The following is an 8,345-nucleotide window of genomic DNA, read 5'->3' on the forward strand; positions in this document are numbered from 1 at the left end:
TATTGGAGGAGACGGGGGTAGAGGGAGGATTACAGTATATTTGAGGGGACGGAGGTAGAGGGAGGATATCTGTATATTGGAGGGGACGGAGGTAGAGGGAGGATTACAGTATATTGGAGGAGACGGGGGTAGAGGGAGGATTACAGTATATTGGAGGGGACGGAGGTAGAGGGAGGATTACAGTATATTGGAGGGGACGGCGGTAGAGGGAGGATTACAGTATATTGGAGGAGACGGAGGTAGAGGGAGGATTACAGTATATTGGAGGAGACGGAGGTAGAGGGAGGGTTACAGTATATTGGAGGGGACGGCGGTAGAGGGAGGATTACAGTATATTGGAGGAGACGGAGGTAGAGGGAGGATTACAGTATATTAGAGGGGACGGAGGTAGAGGGAGGATTACTGTATATTGGAGGAGACGGAGGTAGAGGGAGAATTACAGTATATTGGAGGGGACGGAGGTAGAGGGAGGATTACAGTATATTGGAGTGGACGGAGGTAGAGGGAGGATTACAGTATATTGGAGGAGACGGAGGCAGAGGGAGGATTACAGTATATTGGAGGGGACGGAGGTAGAGGGAGGATTACAGTATATTGGAGGAGGTAGAGGGAGGATTACAGTATATTGGAGTGGACGGAGGTAGAGGGAGGATTACAGTATATTGGAGGAGACGGGGGTAGAGGGAGGATTACAGTATATTGGAGTGGACGGAGGTAGAGGGAGGATTACAGTATATTGGAGGAGACGGGGGTAGAGGGAGGATTACAGTATATTGGAGGAGACGGAGGTAGAGGGAGGATTACAATATATTGGAGGAGACGGAGGTAGAGGGAGGATTACAGTATATTAGAGGAGACGGAGGGAGGATTACAGTATATTGGAGGAGACGGAGGTAGAGGGAGGATTACAGTATATTGGAGGAGACGGAGGTAGAGGGAGGATTACAGTATATTGGAGGAGACGGAGGTAGAGGGGGGATTACAATATATTGGAAGGGACGGAGGTAGAGGGAGGATTATAGTAAATTGGAGGGGACGGAGGTAGAGGGAGGATTACAGTTTATTGGAGACGGAGGTAGAGGGAGGATTACAGTATATTGGAGGGGACGGAGGTAGAGGGAGGATTACAGTTTATTGGAGACGGAGGTAGAGGGAGGATTACAGTATATTGGAGGAGACGGAGGTAGAGGGAGGATTACAGTATATTGGAGGGGACGGAGGTAGAGGGAGGATCACAGTATATTGGAGGAGACGGGGGTAGAGGAAGGATTGCAGTATATTGGAGGAGACGGAGGTAGAGGGAGGATTACAATATATTGGAGGAGACGGAGGTAGAGGGAGGATTACACTATATTGGAGGAGACGGAGGTAGAGGGAGGATTACATTATATTGGAGGAGACGGGGGTAGAGGGAGGATTACAATATATTGGAGGAGACGGGGGTAGAGGAAGGATTGCAGTATATTGGAGGAGACGGAGGTAGAGGGAGGATTACAATATATTGGAGGAGACGGAGGTAGAGGGAGGATTACAATATATTGGAGGAGACGGGGGTAGAGGAAGGATTGCAGTATATTGGAGGAGACGGGGGTAGAGGGAGGATTACAGTATATTGGAGGAGACGGGGGTAGAGGGAGGATTACAGTATATTGGAGGGGACGGAGGTAGAGGGAGGATTACAGTATATTGGAGGAGACGGAGGTAGAGGGAGGATTGCAGTATATTGGAGGAGACGGAGGTAGAGGGAGGATTACAGTATATTGGAGGAGACGGAGGTAGAGGGAGGATTACAGTATATTGGAGGAGACGGAGGTAGAGGGAGGATTACAGTATATTGGAGGAGACGGAGGTAGAGGGAGGATTACAGTATATTGGAGGAGACGGAGGTAGAGGGAGGATTACAGTATATTGGAGGAGACGGAGGTAGAGGGAGGATTACACTATATTGGAGGGGACGGAGGTAGAGGGAGGAATATGGAATGTCAAATAATTTTTACATATAAACATATTTAATAATATAAAGTTATATATGTTCTACAGGTGTTACATACTAGATCTAATGTGTTCATCATGATAATACCTTCGGCCGATCGCACGCTGAAGGAACTTAACAGTTAGTAAAAACCATATTTAGGTCGTGTTCGGATGGATATTCACAAAATTATAATTTTAAAACAAAATCATATCGTAATGCATGTAAAACGATATAGTTGCTGCGCATGCTTCGATCTGTATATGGTTAATGGGTTTTTTACTCCGGTGTCCTATAAATGAATCATATAAATATTCATAATGAATGCCAACTTGTAGTTTGGCTTGTCATAGTTAAGTGTAATAATTTGAGTGTAATAATTTGAGACTAATTCCTACGCAGTATAGTCCTGATACGCTGGATATTCTATATTAATTGTGTCATGTTAACCAAATATTACAGGGTCAGTGAGACGGGTCATCCCATTTGTATATCAATATACCGGTACTTCATGTTTGTTTCTCTACTATCATTTTTATGGATCCTATAATTTTATGTAAATAATGTCTAGTTTCTACACATGTTTGTTTTTAATGTCTACCTTAGTTTGTTTTTTTCATACTGAGTTTTTTTCAGAATATACATAAATGTGCATGTCAATTGCTCCTCATCTGCGCTAAAACTGCACATTTTTACATTGGAATTCTTGCTAGAGTCACCCGCTGCTCCCTCTGCACCATGATTCTACTTTACCGTTTCTATATGTTTCTTGACAATGTATAAAATAACATTTTTTCGTGGTTCAGAGTGTGCGGAGTGTGACTCTCGTCAATATTCTGGTATCGTTAATGATTCTCGGACTCTCCCGACGTCTATTGATATATGTTGTCCCCTATTACTGGGTATTGAAAACACTTTTAATGTTATGTGGTGATATTCATCCAAATCCTGGGCCTAATAATGATATTAATAATTCATTCGAAAATATTTCGTTATGTCATCTCAACATATGCTCACTAAGGCACAAAACACATCTTCTCGATGCTGAATTTTCTGATGTTGATATTTTATGTATTTCAGAAACTCATTTAAACAATACTATTCCTGACTCTGATATATCTCTTGAAAATTTTGGTAATGTCTTTAGGAAGGACAGAATTAATGGTGGTGGCGGTGGCGTACTTATATATTCCAAAAACAATACTATCATTAATAGACGACATGACCTTGAAACTGATGACCTTGAACTTTTATGGGTAGAAGTAATTACGCACAGTAAACACATTTTGATAGGTTAATTGTATTTACAGACCCCCAAATTCAACAGTTAGTTATTGGAGTAAACTTGAAAATAATCTCGATGCTATTTCTGATTTACAGCGGGAAGTGATACTGGTAGGTGATATTAACCAAGACATGACGAATATCAATCCAAACTCTCATTTTTCACGGCTTCTATTAAAATTTGGATTACAAAATACTATTACTGAACCTACCAGGATCACCCCTACCTCCTCTACATCAATTGATATTTTAATAACTTTGTTTAAAAAAATGCTTCTGTACTCCCTCCCCCTTGTAGCGACCACTTCCCCGATTTGTGCTAACTTAATTTTAAAACTGTTAAGAAACATGCTTTTAAAAAAAAACCTTCTCTACTTTCAAAATGCTAACTTTGAAGCAGCTAATGATTCCCTAAACTCTGTCGATTGGAACATATTGTTAGAGGGTGACATTAATTAAGCTAATTCTATCCTAACTAATAAAATTCTAACTGCTATTGACGTATTCGTACCTAAACAGACAGTAACAATAAGGCCTAATGACAAGATTTGGATGACTAACGAAATAAGACTTAAAATCAGACAAAGAAACCGTCAGCATTCTAAAGCAAAAAATTATAATACTCCAGCCTCCTGGAACAATTTCAAAACAATTCGTAATCAAGTAATTTCTCTAGTCCGCGAGGCCAAAGATAAATACGTATCTAAGCTAAGATCTTCTCTGATTGAGAAAATTATCCCGCCTGGAAAATGGTGGCGTGTCGCTAAATCTGTAATGAATCTTCAAAACAAACGTGAAACTGACTCCCGTTTGGTGATTAATGGCGATCTTAAACGGCACCCGATAGATAAAGCTGAATCTTTTAATAATTATTTTACATCCGTTTCTGAAACTGAAAAGAATGCTGACGATTTACCACCTGACTGTCCCCTGCCTAGACATCATTTATCATCTATTGACATTAGTGAACAGGATACAACTGACCAACTCCACCTCCTTAATACTAACAAACCTGCTGGTCCTGATTCTATTCCTCCCGAAAATCCATCAAAGGTATAGCACAGTCACTTGTTCAACCTCTTTTTATCTTATTTAATAAATCAGTTTCCTCTGGAATAGTTCCTACTTCCTGGGAAAACGCTCGTGTCACTCCGATTTATAAAGGGAAATGGAAAAAAAGTAACCCAACTAACTACAGACCAATCTCTGTTACTTCTATTTTTAGTAAGATGCTAGAGAAAATTATCTTCAAGTATATGTTCAACTATCTCACAATCAATAACATTATCTCTAAAAATCAATCTGGCTTCTTGCCTAAAGATTCCACTGTCAATCAATTATTAATTATATCTATGACGAAATTGTTAAACATTTAGATAAAGGTAAAGAAGCAAGAATGGTATTTTGCGATATTAGTAAAGCTTTCGATAGGGTTTGGCATGCTGGTCTAATTTATAAATTAAAAAGATATGGTATAAGTAACAATATTTTAAAATGGTTTTCATATTATCTAACTGATAGAAGACAGAGAGTGGTCATTGATGGATTTAAATCTACATGGAAAACTCTACAGGCAGGGGTACTTCAAGGTTCAGTGTTAGGTCCTTATCTGTTTCTACTATATATTAATGATATATGCGATAATTTAGTGTCTAAAGTTAAACTTTTTGCTGATGACACTTCCCTATATGTTTTAATTGAGAGGGACAGACAAGAGGCTTCCACCATTCTTAATCAAGATCTGGAAAAAAATATCAGTCTGGTCGAGGAAATGGGGTATTATATTCAATCCTGATAAAACTGAATCTGTTTTATTCTGGAGAAGGTTAGACTCTGAGACTTCACACCCTGATTTATACTTCAATAACTCATTGATAAAAAATGTTCGTACTCATAATCATCTTGGTTTAGTATTTAACAATCATGCAAAATGGTCTGACCATGTTAACCTTACTTATGAAAAAGCTTATAAAAGAATAAATATTCTCCGAATGCTAAAATATAAAATTGACAGACACTCATTGCTTTTAATTTATACAACATTCATTCGCCCTATATTAGAATATACCGACGTAGTTTGGGCAAATTGTACTGAAAGAGAATGTGAGCTCCTACAGTCGATCCAACTCGAGGCTATACGCATCATTACTGGTTTGAGACGGGGAACAAGTCATGATATTTTGTATAGAGAATCTGGCCTTATTCCACTTTCTAAGCCTCGACATTTTCATCAACGTATTCTGTCTTATAAGATTTTTAATAAATTATGCCCTGCTCATCTTAGTGAATCTATTTTACCTTATATGAACACAAATAATATTGCTTACCCATTACGTCATAATAGACTTTTTGATGTGCCTCAGGCTAAAACAAACCTTTATAATACAAGCTTTTTTCCTAAAATCATGTCTGAATGGAACAATCCAACTTGTCTGTTTCCATCAATGTCCTCTTTAAATACCTTAAAGCGTGAATTCTTACAACATCTTGACTTAGATCGTGATACACAATGTACTACTATTTTTAAAAACGGTGGAGATCGTAACATTAATTTAATTTTATGTCAGTTAAGAAATTCTGTGAGTAATCTAAATGCAGATTTATTTAATTCTCATTTAAAAGATACCCCTGCCTGCAACTGTGGCTATCCAGTTGAAGATTGTTCTCACTTCTTTCTAAACTGTCCCCTTTATAACATTGAAAGACAATCCCTTTTCAACTCTCTAGCTGCTCTGAGTGATCATATGCTGCAGAATACACAATTATTTTTATTTGGTTCTTTTGATGTGGATATTAATTTAAACAAATCCGTTCTTGACTTGGTTCAGAGATTCATTGTCGATACCAGATGATTTTCTTGACTCAATACTGGAAATTGTAAATTTATCATATCTGTTTTTTCCTCACTTTTATGAATATAGCACAGGCTATTGATTGTGAATGGACTGTTTTTTGTCTGTTGCTATTTTTTTAAGTGATTACAAAGTATAATCAGTCAATATCATAATGCAATTTCCCGCTTGAATTTAGTAATATACATGTATTGGAATCTCTTTGCAGTTATTAGTTATAGCATTCATATTTATTTTTGGTATGTACATTATGTTATATATATATCATCAGGAGAGGGCTTTTATAGGCTTGTCCTGTTGCCAAATTCCCTTTGTCTGTACCATCTTGACAATAAAATATTCTGAAATCAAATGTTAACCAAATACTATGATAGGTTTCCATTACATTATTTTATGTAATGGCTAGAAAAAAACGAATTACCTAAGTAAGTTGGCCACCGTGAACGTACCCTGTTGTAAGAACTTGTACTTGAAATATTCCAACACATTATACCTTTGTAGAAGCAGTCTATATACTGACTTATATAGTAATGCCGATGTATTTATGAATAATCACGGATGTTGTGATACATTAATGTAACAGTGTGATTTGAGGTTGGCATCTGTCCATATATAAGTATAATAATACAGATTAGATATATGCGCTGGGATACTCGTGACGTGCCGTGATAACGGCCAGTAGGTTCCCCGTCTATATAGTACTGTCTCCTCATCCATTGATTCGTCAGACTTCGGATAGCCTGTGTATAGCTACGTATAACTCCTCCCCTCGTACCTACCCAGACTATACTGTGTCATGTTCCCCAGGACGTGACAGACGCTACCCTAAAGGTAAGACATTACGTTATATAAGCCATGCTATCTCAGTATCTGTAATCTCACTATGTTATCTAGCATGGACTACGTGATGGACTTTATGTCAAACTGTTTATTAAATTATATAGTCGCCAAATTCACTCATCATACATAATAAATATCGGCACTGATATATTTATTTTCTTGTTTAAATATCATTTACACCATGCCTAGTTCCAGCTCCCTCCTCTTGCCATTGTGAATTGCAATAATTTTTCACACAGTCCCTGAAATTAGGGTGTAATAATTGTACCTGTTTTCCACATTATATTATTCGAAAGAGGCGATTGAGTTAAGATATCATCTCTTCTCTTATTTGTAGGAATTGTTTGTTTTCTCCCAAATGTATCCATAAACAAATTATCTAGCAATGTACCTCACATGCCAATATTGTCTTACAAGATCTCCCCGTATACTAACTTTGTCTTACACTGTACCCAGCATATACTAACTTTGTCGTACAATGTACCCAACATATACTAACTTTGTCGTACAATGTACCCAACATATGCTTACTTTGTCGTACAATGTACTCAACATATACTAACTTTATCGTAAAATGTACCCAACATATACTAACTTTATCTTACAATGTACCCAACATATACTAACTTTGTCTTACAATGTACCCAACATATACTAACTTTGTCTTACAATGTACCCAACATATACTAACTTTATCTAACAATGTACCCAACATATACTAACTTTGTCGTACAATGTACCCAACATATACTAACATTGGCTTACAATGTACCCAACATATACTAACTTTGTCTTACAATGTACCCAACATATACTAACTTTGTCTTACAATGTACCCAACACATACTAACTTTGTCTTACAATGTACCCAGCATATACTAACTTTGTCTTACAATGTACCCAACACATACTAACTTTGTCTTACAATGTACCCAACATATACTAACTTTGTTTTACAATGTACCCAACATATACTAACTTTATCTTACAATGTACCCAACATATACTAACTTTGTCGTACAATGTACCCAACATATGCTAACTTTGTCTTACAATGTACCCAACATATACTAACTTTGTCTTACAATGTACCCAACATAAACTAACTTTGTCGTACAATGTACCCAACATATACTAACTTTGTCGTACAATGTACCCAACATAAACTAACTTTATCTTACAAGGTACCCCACATACTAACTTTGTTAACAAGGTACCCCAATATATTAACCTGGTTTTTAAGGTTCCCCAACATACTAACTAATATTGTCTTACAATATACCCCCGCATATCGTAATATTGTATTAATTTTTTTTTTTTTTTTTTTTTTAATTTTATTTATTTAACCAGGGTAATATATTTAGACAATGTCTAGTTTACAACATGGCCCTGCATCA

At 37.2% G+C, this 8,345-nt stretch overlaps 1 protein-coding gene across 1 annotated transcript in view; it reads left to right on the plus strand.

Annotated features, from left to right (window-relative positions):
* The first annotated feature begins 6,822 nt into the window (after window positions 1–6,822).
* The window catches only part of LOC117329454 (P protein-like), a 37,122-nt gene continuing 35,599 nt past the window's right edge, over window positions 6,823–8,345 (plus strand). Inside the window, exon 1 of the mRNA XM_033887404.1 lies at window positions 6,823–6,939. The gene's annotated coding sequence lies outside the window, so the exon portion shown is untranslated. The remainder of the gene's footprint in view (window positions 6,940–8,345) is intronic.

The sequence above is a fragment of the Pecten maximus genome, chromosome 6 (assembly GCF_902652985.1).
Source record: "Pecten maximus chromosome 6, xPecMax1.1, whole genome shotgun sequence".
Taxonomy (NCBI): domain Eukaryota; kingdom Metazoa; phylum Mollusca; class Bivalvia; order Pectinida; family Pectinidae; genus Pecten; species Pecten maximus.